Below are 13,123 nucleotides of genomic sequence, written 5' to 3'. Positions count from 1 at the left end.
TGATAAGCCGCTGGAGTTTTTTCAGCCAAAACGTGCCGAATATTGCCAACAATCATCCCGCTTTGTGAATGCTACTTCAGTAAACCAGCGAGAATTGTTAGCATCCTATTATTACATATTATTAAATATTATTACATATTATTATTACTATTATTTATAGTCGGGGGGGGCGCGAATTGTTTTCTACTTGCTGGGGGGGGGCGCAACAGAAAATAATTGAGAAGCACTGGTCTAGCCCAAGAACACCTCGACATGTGGCCTGCAGGGGCCTTCCTCATCCCTCATGCAGAGACAGGTGTAGCATGCAGGGTGGAACAGCTGTTGCCGTGGCGGCAAGTCAGCAAATCAGGTCCAACGTTCCAAGAGCCCCCCGACAGAGCCTCTGACAGCCTCCGTCTAACTCTCCACAGCTCACAACACATTCACACCTTCGTCCTCCACCTCCTCAGCCCTCTGCATGCTCAGAGCTGCTGGTTGTTTAGGCACCACACCACCATCTCGGCGTTGGTCTCAGCCGTCTGTTTGTTCCGGTACATACCACCACATCGCAGACACAAACGCGGAGACTTGACTGACGTGGCAGCAAGCCGACGGTGCATCGGCACAGATGAGATACGGACCCGTGGGATACTGAACAGCCAGCTGCCTACCCCGCAGGCTTGAAGTCTCCATCTCCATTTCTGCTTTGGCAAGGATCAAAACCTTTTCAACAAAAAAAGTAACCACCCCCTCCAACCCTACTGCCACATGACTGTCTCTTCATCTTTGCATCCCCTCTTCCCCCCATCATCATCCCCTCTTCCCCTCCCTCCCACTGCCTGACTGTCTGCTGATGCAGCTGTCGCCAGCCTGGCTATGATCACAACACACCAGGGAGAAGACATGGAAGAAGAGATGCAGGGAAAGCAAAAGAGTGGAGGGAGTCAACAAAAAAAGGGTAACTGAGAGGTCGTTTGTGTGTTCATAATGTGGGAGGTTGTGGGAGTGGTGGTGGTGGTGTGTTAAGAAGATGAGGAGGCAAAGCAGGGTGTGGGTTTGAAGATGAGAAATGGGGGAGGGGAGACAGAGGATGAGAGGAGGAAAGAGGCAAGAAAAGGCACAAAATGACAAAAGGACAGAGAGGAAGAGCTTCAGAAATGAGGGCAAAAGAGGAGAAATGAAATATCGGTTAGAAAGCAGCTGAAAAGGGAGAAAAAGCCAGTGCAGGAGAGTAAGAAAAGGCGAGGAACGGAGAGCTAGTTGGGAGAGAAAGGGAACAAGCACTATGAGAAAGAGGGTATGAGTGGATGAAAAGATGCAGGCTGCAAGAGGTAAAAAGAGATGACTGGAGGGAGAGCTTTTGTCATTTTCCTGGTAGCACATACCAGATGTCTTTGTATCTCAATAGGTCTCTCCATTTTCCTTTTGCCTTCACACATCTCGTCTCTGGGTGGCATAAAATATTGGCATGGCGTAAAATACATTACATATACATATATATAATTCTAATTCAAACTCAGACCCATACAGAAGATTTACAGCTCAAAAATACTTTTACAAATTTTGTTTCTGCATTACAGCCATAAGGTTTAGCGAATTGAAAGTAAGACAGTGTGGAAATAGTATCACTAATACACTGCAGTCAGACCTTTTACCGGTCACACCTGCTGCATTTAAATCATTTCAGTTCGTAAACAACCAAAAAATTAAGGTGAAAAACTGCCACACACCAGAGCATGATGTACACTGACATTCACCGCCCCCCTCTGCTTTAACATGGTGGTTGTAGTGAGTATGCTCCCATGTCATTGATACCCTGGCTTGGCTTCACTTGTACCACCACAGGCCATCAGGGCTCTAATCCTGAGCCGCACTGTGGCACAGTTTCACCCTGCAGCCATTCACTTTGTCTTCACACAAACGCAGCTGCCAGATTCGTGTGACCAGGCAGCCTCTCTCTCAGAAGAGATTGAGGTATTAAATGAGGTGACTTTCTTATGGCTCTTTTTGCCTAGAGTGTGTGTGTGTGTGTGTGTGCAGTATGAAAAAAGTACTTACAGTGTGGGAACTCACAGAGAGGTATGAGCTTTCTTTTTTTTTTTTTTGATTGATGACAGATTTCAACCTATAAGGCTGCTTTAGTTTGACAAATTGCAAAGAGCCAAACTGCTTTTGTGTGCAACACCAACAGAATATCAGGCTGTATGTACACATAAAATCTAATCTACTAAGCTATATAAAAACAAAAAACAAAAAAAACCCCAAAAAACTGCAGAGTTGTTTCAGGACAAAGTAGGCAAAAGCAAAATAAAAGAATCCCCTCAAGTCTTGATCGGTTTGGTAAATTTTATTGTCAAATAACAAATTGCAAATGAGATGTTCTGATGCGGGTGTCAAAACAAAACTTCTCAATAAAAATCCTCAAGATGATCACGACATGAGATGATTTTTGGCACACTTCTGCCAAGACTGTTGCTTGTTTTCTGTTTCCTCTGTCTCTTCTGAAGAAACGACATCTCAACAAATTTGTTTCTCTTCTCCCAATTAAAACTAGTAGTTCCTGGACACCATAACAGCGATTACTTAACTTTAAATATTCCTTGTGTTGCGCACAAAAGTTGGCACATCCGGGTTCAGGTATTATGAACCTTTTAAATGGAACGAGCTACAAACTTCACTCAAACTACAGACTTGCTTTGGGCTCGGTTGTTTTAAATTTCTACTAACTGATGTTTTTAATCTTGTAAATGTTTGGTTAACTGCTTGTTGTTTTGTGTTTGCTAATTGCGCTCCTGTGAATGTTTTATTTTCCTCTGTTCGCAGGCCTCTGTTGAAAAAGAGATCCTAATCTCAATGAGGCTGCCTGATTAAATGAAGATTAAATTAGAACTTAAATATAAGTTATGATGCCATATTTTGCTAGATTTAAAACAAGTAGGACTGAAAATTGATGAAAATCATGTGATGTGGACTGACAAGAATATGGATGGACATGTCCTATTTTTCCTGGACAACCCAACATTACTGAACATAAACATCAGATTCCAGTATGGACCCTGGGGTCTCTGCACACCATGGAGACACGCTGCGTACTGTCCGTTGTCTCACTGAAGTGTCCACTAATTGACTCCACTATGAAAGGAGGTGAAGGAGCCCCGGGTTGGGGGACACCCAGCGCCTTCTCTGCTGGGCCTGACTCCCAGCTCGCCGTGCCAGGCTGCTGGCAAACAACAATGATCCTCTAACAGCAGAGTCAACAGCCACCCAACATACAACAGCCCAGGAGGCGCTGATGTTAAGTGTGAGTGTATTGCGCTTCTGTTTGTAAATGTAAGGCTTTACATCCGTGACACACCAAGTCATACTGAGCTTAGACTTACACTTAAGAAACCATGATAACTGAAGTTAAACAAGGGAAACAGACAAGTATTGTTTTTCGTTGCTCTAGTTGAGTGTTTCCCCTCCACTAGTTACACTTCTTTGTAAACTTGACTTTAATTTCAGACGACCTCTCGTGGTGCCGTTCCTTCTCAGGCGCTCCGTCAGACTGAAGAGCTGAGGTGAATTTGAGGTAATGATGAGGAAAAGCCCTGCCTGTGGCGTTTAATCTTGCTGTTACTGTCTCCTGACTCAAACTAGAGTAAAATACTCCTTGGGCTTTTATTGCAGACAGGGACTGAGAGGATCCAGCTTTTTGTCTGTTTATGCAAAAACACTACAAGTACATAATCCACTGGTGTACAGTATGTGTTTTTATCGTGTCCTTGTGTGTATGGATACAGCTTCAAAACCAAAATGCAAAATGTGACAAAATCATAGAGAACATCTGAACAGCAATCACAGGTAACAAATCAATCCACAGAGCTGCAGATCCACATCAGTGGGGTGTGTTTATAACTGACACTGTTACTCTGTAGCTGTATTATGCAATTCATAAGGTGCAACAACATAAAACAGGAGGAGGTGCAAATGTGTGTCAGTATGCTGGGCAGGTCCACAGAGAGCCTGAGCTGCAATGCAGTAAATGAGAGCATTGGGGAGTCATCAGCGTTTAACTGGCTGCAAATCAACTATTTATTGACCAGTGGAGAAAAATATCTGTTACATGTGTGTGTGAGTGTGTGAGCATATGTGTGTGTATTCATTTGTAATCATGCAGCCATTGACTGGTGTCAGTGTTTGGTTTAGACTGACTGAAGCTCAGCAGCGTTCTAGTCTGACAGAGAGGCAATACGAACATCTGTTAGCAGTGTGGCCGAGTTCACACGGTGCCGGAGAGCTGAGAAACAGTCCAAAGTCCTTCTAACAATCCACACTCTCATACCCGTCACTGATCCATGTCATCAGCCTGACTTTTATTTTGTTATCAGGTACTAAAATGTAGGAGTAAAGGTAGTGTGCAGCCACACCAAGGGTGCATTAAGCTAACTGCAGCTTGTGGTCACAAAGAGTATGCAAACATGCAGATCTGATGTCTGATGCATGTCAGCATTTATAAATTAGCACTAAACATATAGCTGAGGTTGAGGGGAATGTCATTAGCTTTGCTGGCCTTTAGAAGAAGACTGACCTTTATAAAAATCAGTTTCAGTTTGTGAAAAGCTATGGTATCTATGGTAATGTGCCAAAAATCTTTTGACACCCTGGATATCTGCACCATAACTTCATACCAATCCACTTAATGGCTGTCAAGATATGTCTGGCAATACCAGCAATGGAGGACTGACCACCACCAGCCACTAATGAAGACATAAACTTATTCCAATGGGTCACTCAATAATACTGGAACTAATATAACTTCAGATTTGTCATCTTAATACACGTATTTATAAAAGGTGTCATATTGATCAATTTACTTGATGTTCGGTACAAGGTGATTTGTTATCAGTTATCAGTTATTGTTGGCAGTTGATTCATTTCACTTGAACTTGAGGTGTTCTGGTATAATGAGGCATACGGTACAGACAGACACTGATTGTGGAAAACTGTAGCCTATAGTCCATCAAGACTGTTAGCCTTAATCTGCAGCTCACTGAGAGAAAGGAGAATGGTCTGACCTCCTCTCAAAGTGGCCTTATACTTCTCTCTATTCCTGCTTCTATCGCTCCCTCCCCCCATCCATCTCTCAATTCCCCTTTCCAACCGAGCCTCCAGGGGTTTCTCTACAGCCACTGCATTCCTTTTCTGCTCCTCTACCCATCCTGCCTTGCCTCCGTCCATCTCTCCGCTCTGTCATTCACAGCCCACAGTCGCCCCTCGGTGCCTCTACCTCCCATCCTTCTCCCCCCATCCCCCCTGCAGTGACTCCTGCCATTGTGAGCCCTGGTCTCGCTCTGTCTTGGGCTGCTGTGTGAGAATGGGGTCATTGTTGCCCTGTTGCAGTGTGTGCACATGAGTGTGTGTGTGTGTGTGATGCTAGGAGGGCGAGTTCTCTGCCCTAGTGCCAGCATATCCTGCTGTCCGACCTCCATATGCACACAGGCCCACATACTGAACTACACATGCACCAAGCTTGCAGACATTCCCAATTAAAACACAGCCTGTCTGAAAGCCTAATTTCCACTGGGGATGGGAGTGAACATGTTCCCTTCACTTTAAAAATCCTAGTTTTATATATAATGTTCCTAAACTGAACAACAATCAAAGACACAGCAGGAGGGGACAGTGAAACTGTAAATATGCTATCTAAGGCTAATGGACTGTAAAGTCATCGCAACATCATGAGCTGTAGCACAACTTGCCTGTCTGCCTGTCCTTTGTAAATGCATGGCAAGGCATGGCTTTGTTTAATATATGCATACATAGAGATGTAGGATATATATGTGTTAGAGTTAGCAGTACTGACACAATGACATGGTTTAGTCATCATTTAAGCTAATGTTATTAGCTAACATTACATAACTTTGAGGGATAGTGTTCTATTTCTGCATCCTGCACCACTTAACACTGTTATTAAACAGTATTTTAATCAAGTCCCAGGTGAGCCGTGTTTACAGTATCTCACAAGCTCTTTCATCTCTTTCTATTCTAAATCGGTAACTAAAGCATTAGTAAGCTAACAGCTTAGCTTTGCCAGGTGAATGAGTTAACAACACCAGGAAGTTACTGGGCAGAAATATCAGTGCAGTGTTTAGATCTTTTGTCTGACTTTTGATTCAAATTCAGAAAAAGCATATATTTACAAAATTTATGAAGTCAAATACAGTCTTTTCACTGTTTTCAACCATCATTATATCAGAAAGTATTAACAAATGATCACATTTACTTTTACTTGTTGCATCTGTGCTTGTCTCCTGCATGAAATGGTTGCTCCACACTGTCCTGCATTATCAAAGTAAGATGCTTCAAACATAGGCCCAACATTTTGTTGAAATGTCACTAAATTGTTTTCATAATTACATTCTGGTGGCATTCAAGGTGCAGAACTAAATTCAAACCGGTGCAGTTGAGGCAACAAAAGTATTCCAGGGTTGAGGGAAATATTGTTATTTTGGTCAAATGAGGTTTAATAAAAAAAATCTTGCCTCTCAAGTCACAGCTGACTTTTCATGTATTAAAACAGACAATGATCTTTCCCTAATCTTAACAAAGTTAGGCACTGTTAAACTAAAGCCATGTCAAGCAGATAATGTATTATAAAATGGGCTATTTTGGCTAAAAGCAAATGAAATACACGGCAAGTGAATATGTTACTGCGATCACACAGCATTTAGTATGATGTCAAATACATGGACTGACTTTCTCTCAGAACTTCCAGAATCCAGGGTCTCTACATAAGAGTTATGCAATGTGCAGGCTGACGCCTGAATCTCCACATAACTTAGAATTAAGCCAAGTTTGAATTGAACAGCTCTGGAATAGGCTCCAGCACCCCTGCGACCCTGACGGATAAGCGGTATAGAAAACGAACGAATGAATGAATGAATTTAACAGATGCTGGAACCAGGTCCAGGTCTTCATCACAGAAACTAATTTTGCTGAAATATGATTTTAAGTGGAGTTAGTGCAGTAACAATAAACCATTTTCAATAAAATTACTTCTTTATTTTTTTGTTAAAGAATCTCCATCTGAGGCTACCACACATATATATATCATTCCTCTAATCCACGCCTGTGAAATACTTTAACACCTCTGGCTAAAAGATGTGTGACGACGTTCTGCTCTTCTCTGTTTTGTGCAGCAGTCATATTGCTAGCTCACACTCCAGTTAGTCACAGTCTCGGCCTCCACCGCTCTGTCTCTCTGTGGGATTAGCAGCCGGCACTAGCCACCACTCTAATCCTTTCCTCAACAGACTCTCTCTTATATTTTCTCACGCACACACACACACACACACAGGCAGATGCAGCCTTTTCAAAGACGACGACTATTTGCAATATCTGAACTTGCTAATCTGTTAACTAGCTATTATAGCCTTTATGTGTAGTGCCACAGTAGCTTTTTTTTAACACATCAACCGAAGTCAAGAGAAAGAGCCCAAAGAAAGAGTTGTTACATCAATTTGTCTTTCTTTTTTGTTTTCATCTCTAAATAGTCTATGAACAAACAGCATACTTGACAAGCCTGCTTCGTGGCGCTATTCAGATGATTGTTTACTGTGTAAACATGGCTTCCATTTCAAGCTGGTAGCAGTCAAAACAGCAGGTAATGACAACCACGCACTGTCTTTATTGTGTGTGTCCATTAGCCTCTGCATTCACAGCTGAACATCACAGAAGCATAATCTAAAAAGCCTCCACTCATATTCATATTCATTTGCTTTAATAAGAGTTGAGTTAAGTTGGGGACATCTTATCTAATAGAAAGATAATTATTTGCGCTACATACAGTATGTAAATGTCCAAAGGGTGAGACATAGTCAAACTATAGGACATCTATTGTATGAGTTGTATGCGTTGTGTGTTGATGTAAGAGCAGGCTGGAGGTACACATTTTATCCGGCCTGTGTCTCGCTGCAGGTGGCGACAGGTGATCAGCTCACCTGTATTGTCTTACCTGCAGCTCACAGCCTCTTCAGGACTCTATAGAGTCACTGACTCTCAGTGACGCACATGTGCCAGGAAGTGAGACTGAGTCATGGTCGCTTTTCATGGGAGGTCCCCGAGGTATTCAGAAGCTTTTGACCATGTCATGCATCATCAGCAGATTGACATTGTAACACGCTAAATTAAAAGTAAATTGGACTTAAAATGTGGACTGTATGATGTGGTAGGAGCTCCCGAACAAGTATGTGACATGGACCTTGAGCCGAGACTGTTCTCAAGGTCAGAACGGCCCGGCTCAAGTTCATATTTGTGTTTGATTTTGTTGACACTGTTGCCTTCAAGACAAAAAAAGCTTTAACTGTTAACTGTTACATCTTCTAAAAAAATATAGACACTTTTGTAAAAAGTGTAAAAATATATGCTTATTCTGAATTTGATGCCAGCAACACATTTCAAACAAGTTGGGACAGAGATCTCCCCAAAAGGCTCAGTCATTCACATGGGGTGTGTGTCACCACGTAGTGAAATGTGATTGTTAAAAAGATATTGGTGGATGTACTCAGGAAGACTTTGTAAGACTGTTTTCAGTAAACTCAATTCACTTGCGTTTTACACTGACTCTTTATAGAACAAAACATTTAGGTTATCTCAGGATTTTGTGATCTGAAATTAACACTGAGTCTCAAAGTCAATTATTTGAATAGTCGACTGGTTTAACTGCAACAACTCTGACAATCAATTCAAGTCATTTTATGAGCAAAAATGCCAAGAACGCACTGCTTCCAGCTTCTCAGATCTGATTAGTTACTGGTTTTCTTGGTGAAGGTAAACTGAAAGTCTTTTTTGAATTGTTGTTCAGACAATCAGTCAATAAAATAATCAAGAGATTAATAAATGATGAAAGTTGCAATCCCTTGTCGTATACAATCATACTGATATTATATTAGTACACAGTATCTTCACTGTCTGTTGTGATCAAGAGCACTCTGAGTCTTTCCATTGTTTCTGCTTTAATCCCACATGTCAGTGAAGCCGAACAAGGAGGACCGCTGCCCTATGCTTTCAGAAACCACAAGCTGATCCAGGATCAGAGTGACAGGAAAGGCATGACCACGGGTGGCAATGACCTGCCAACCCCCAAACATGCTGTGACATCACTCTAAGGAGGTCATGGTAATCAGATTATCCCTGTTACACTCACTCACCACCGTGGGCCTGACCGACAGCAACACTCAGCAGGTTAAAACACACAATACAAACATGCACGAGGACACGCCCTAAATAAAAACTTTAATTGACTGGGATAAAATTAGATGAAAGCGTCTGAGTGAGCCGAAAATAAAATCCCTGTGTTGTACAGTGTTTGCAAAGCTTCAAACGCACCCTGATTGTGTGAGCGGCATCACGTTTTACCTCGATGGATTCATCTTCTGTGGGAGAATGAAGACTGAGCACAGAAGACAGAAGAGAGGCTCGGGGGCCTGAGCTGCTCTGTAACCGCAGTGATGCCAAGTGGTCGGCAGCTTGAAGAGGACACCTGAGACCAGCGCACCTGGACAATGAGCTGAGGTGTAACCCTAAACTGAGATGAACCACTGTTTATCCCCCGCGCTCTCCTTCTCATGCTCTTTCCCATCAGTCTCCTCTCTCGCCTCTCTGGTCCTCGAGCTTATTGTCTCTCCCCACAACCTGATCTATTCCACCCGTTATTCTCCCAGTAATGTAACTGTAAATTCATATACTCCAGTACTATACTGGAGTATTTCCATTTTATGTCAGTTTGTACATCTACTTTAAAAAGAAGAAAATGTTGTGGTTTGTATTTTCACAACATTTACTCCTCCTACTTTTCAGACTATTAATATAAAATATAAATGTACTAATAAATCATTATGTACTATAATGGGTTAAGCTACCCAGCGGCATGTTAGTGAAATTACTCCCACCTTTACTAGCTACCAGATAGAGGTGATTTACATGAATCAATGATTTTTATTACTCATTTATTAATTGTGTTATTATTATATTATTAAACTATTAATATATGTTTCTCAAATGACACATTCTGCAAAATTGGAAAAAAAAATTACTTTTGGTATATAGATATATATATATTTTAACGCAAATATTTTTATACTTAAATAAGAACTTCTGCTTGTAGCACAGTATTTCTAAATTGTAGTACTGCTACTTTTACCAAAGGAAAGGATCTTACTATTTCTTCATTAGCTGTATTTTCACAATCTTTTGACCTGCGGCCCCTGTCCTCCACTGTCCGTCTGTCTTTCCATGTTTCGCCCTCCTGGGCATCTCCAGGCTAATTCAAACATCCCTTGGCGTGGGTGTGACGTCACAGTCTAATCACATACTTAACGATTAGCACCCACACATTTTCGGCAAGTATCATCACTCAGGGGGAAAACGGGGCCCGAGCCCTTCCCTGAGACATTCCTGCATTTTTTCAGTTGCTATTTTCACACAGACAATAGCCTACTCTAAATTGGGGGACTGACATTTTGTGCAGCAGCTGACAGCGGCTAGCAGCTGTATGACTCAGTGACACAGAAGCAGTGCCCATGTCGCCATGGAAAAGGCAGCATTATGGTGTTGTTGCCAAGGCTCTGTTGTCCAATACGAGTGTGATCCCTCATCGTTACTGTTGGAGCCGCACAGGGACGAGGGAGGAGATGTTTAAGACTGAGACGTGATGGAAAAGTGAGAGGTGCGAGAAGTAAGGGATGGAAGATTAGGAGACATTTCAGCAGATCAGCAGAGAGTGTGTTAGAGCAACACTTTGTTCTGCTCTGTCTCCCTCTTAAAAAGGCCTTTAGTCAGCATCCTGCACACTCCACCCATATTTGTACACTCCCTCCCCCATCACTCATGTCACTTGGGATAAACACACAGAGTATGACCTGCACGTATACATGCACACAAATGCACTTGAGTAGTCTCTGTGTGTTACGTCTTTGATGCACCAACAACTGCAACTGCGTCTTTAAACAGCAAGTAGCACAAAGGACCAAAAATAGCCCAGTGAGTTGCAGAGCAGAACTGCTCTCCTTGAGGAGGGGAGGAAAGAGGAGGAGGATGAAGAAGCAGGAGGAGGTGCAGAGAGAAATGACAGGGAAAAGATGGCAGAAGGAGACCAGCTCTCTAGGACTCAGGGCTCCCTGCTGGGTTCAATTTAAGTTTCTTATCCAGTGTCAACTCGCAGAACTTGTATTCAGTGACAACACTTTATAATCGCATTTCTGTAATGTCATGAAATTATTAAGTGGAGATGGAACGTTTGCACATTTGTAACTGTCCACTTATTTGTCCCAGTGGATTTCAAATATGCCCATCAGAGAAAGTAACAGATGGGACCACATCACAGAGCATCCAGACAGCAAACATGTTCAGATCAGAAGTGGGAGATCAATTAGTGGGAGATTAATTATCAATTGTAACTTATGGGTATTACTCTAATTTGTTGCTTCTGCTCTATTCTTAATTACTCTAAAATAATTTAAAATGGCTGTATGTCAAGGATTTTACTATTTTAATGGAATAATTTGACATTTTGGAAACTTTGCTAGTTCACTTTCTTTCCAAAACTAACATGAGTAGATACCACTATTAAGTCTGTATGGTAAATATGAAGCTATAGTCAGCAGATGGTTAGCTTACCTTACCGCAAAGACTGAAAACAAGGGGAAACATCTAGCCCGACTCTGTCCAAAGGTGACAAAATCTTCAACCAACTCCTCTAAAGCTCATTAACAAAATCAATTCCAAACATTTACTGCACCCATCCAGGAAAGAGTCTGACACCTAACGTCCCATAAAACAAACAAAAAAAAAGGTCTCTTTCATACTTCAGTTTTTCTACAAAATAATCAAATGAGTGTTAATTGGTGTGCTTGTAGTCTGATTTTGTTATCTTCAGACAAAGCCGCACTAGCTGTTTCCCTCCAGTCTTTGGCTAAGCTAAGCTAACAGTCTGCTTGCACTCGCGTCACATTTACCACACTCAGACATGAAAGTGTTATTGACGTTCTTATCTTATGTCAGTAAAGAAACAAGAGTAATCAATTTCTCCAAATTATTCACTTAAGGCTATGTTCTCAGTCTTGCATTATATTATGTAAGAGAAGGCCACCCAGATACCTTATGGGCAACACTGTGATAGCATTGGCCTATCATTCCCTCCATGTGTCACTATCACTGTTAGAATAAGGTTGGATTGTTATCAGTAGACCTCATCTGTCTAATCTACTGTACAATCAAACCAACCAAATACTGCTGCCCTGCTATGTTCAGAAACAGAGGCGTACAGAATAAAACTCAGCACTCAGGGACCAGTATAGGTACACCTACCTAAAAACAACAGCCCTGTAATAAATCCTACCTCCATGGAGTACATAATCTTCATTTTTTGAGGAAACTGTTTCAGTAAGTCAAGATCAACGTTATGGGACTTTCCACCCCATACAATATTATTCTGATTTGTCTGCCACATAGTATCAGTAAGTGCAGACTACATACTAGATCCAGCTTTCAATGTAATGCAATATAATTCAAAAGCAGCTCAAACTGCACCTCTGAAACAATTTCAATGGGAGCCGAACATTACAAACTTCATGCAAGATTTATTAAAGGTCTGTTGTCTTAGACCGCACTAGTTTTAGCGAGTACTGAGTGTACTGTATGTCTCTATAGAAAGGAGTAGAGTTTACACAGTGGACCTCTGTTGTGTATATTTATTGTGCCTCACTTTATTGTGTGTGAGTGTATATTACATAGCCCGGCGTCCGTGCCTTGTGTATCACCAGTGAGCCTCTCAGCTGTGACGAATGAGCTTTAAAGTTCATTGTTGACATTGGAAATTGTATTGTGACAGAGACCATCTTAGCATGAGGTCCATTTAATGTAAATAGTCTGGCGCCTTCAGCTACATTTTGGTCATATGATAACAGGGTTACAATCTCCAACCTGTATCACAAGACGGTGGCTGAAAGCTTTGGAATATCTTCAGCACATGCACCATGGGATAAAAATTGTTTTGCCAAATACAGACTGGCATTAGCAGCAATTGTTTCTAGCCTGCCAGTTCATGTTGAAATGTTTTAGAAAAAGTGTTTTGTCTGGGGTTTAGCGTTTCTCATGTTTGGTC

At 41.7% G+C, this 13,123-nt stretch overlaps 1 protein-coding gene across 3 annotated transcripts in view; it reads right to left on the bottom strand.

Annotated features, from left to right (window-relative positions):
* map3k10 (mitogen-activated protein kinase kinase kinase 10) overlaps positions 1–13,123 on the bottom strand; it is a 33,005-nt gene that overhangs the window by 16,695 nt on the left and 3,187 nt on the right. The gene's annotated exons all lie outside the window — the stretch shown is intronic.

This window comes from Scatophagus argus, chromosome 5 (genome assembly GCF_020382885.2).
Source record: "Scatophagus argus isolate fScaArg1 chromosome 5, fScaArg1.pri, whole genome shotgun sequence".
NCBI lineage: Eukaryota > Metazoa > Chordata > Actinopteri > Scatophagidae > Scatophagus > Scatophagus argus.
Note: the sequence above shows the minus strand (reverse complement) of the source record. Positions and strands in the feature narration are given on the sequence as shown.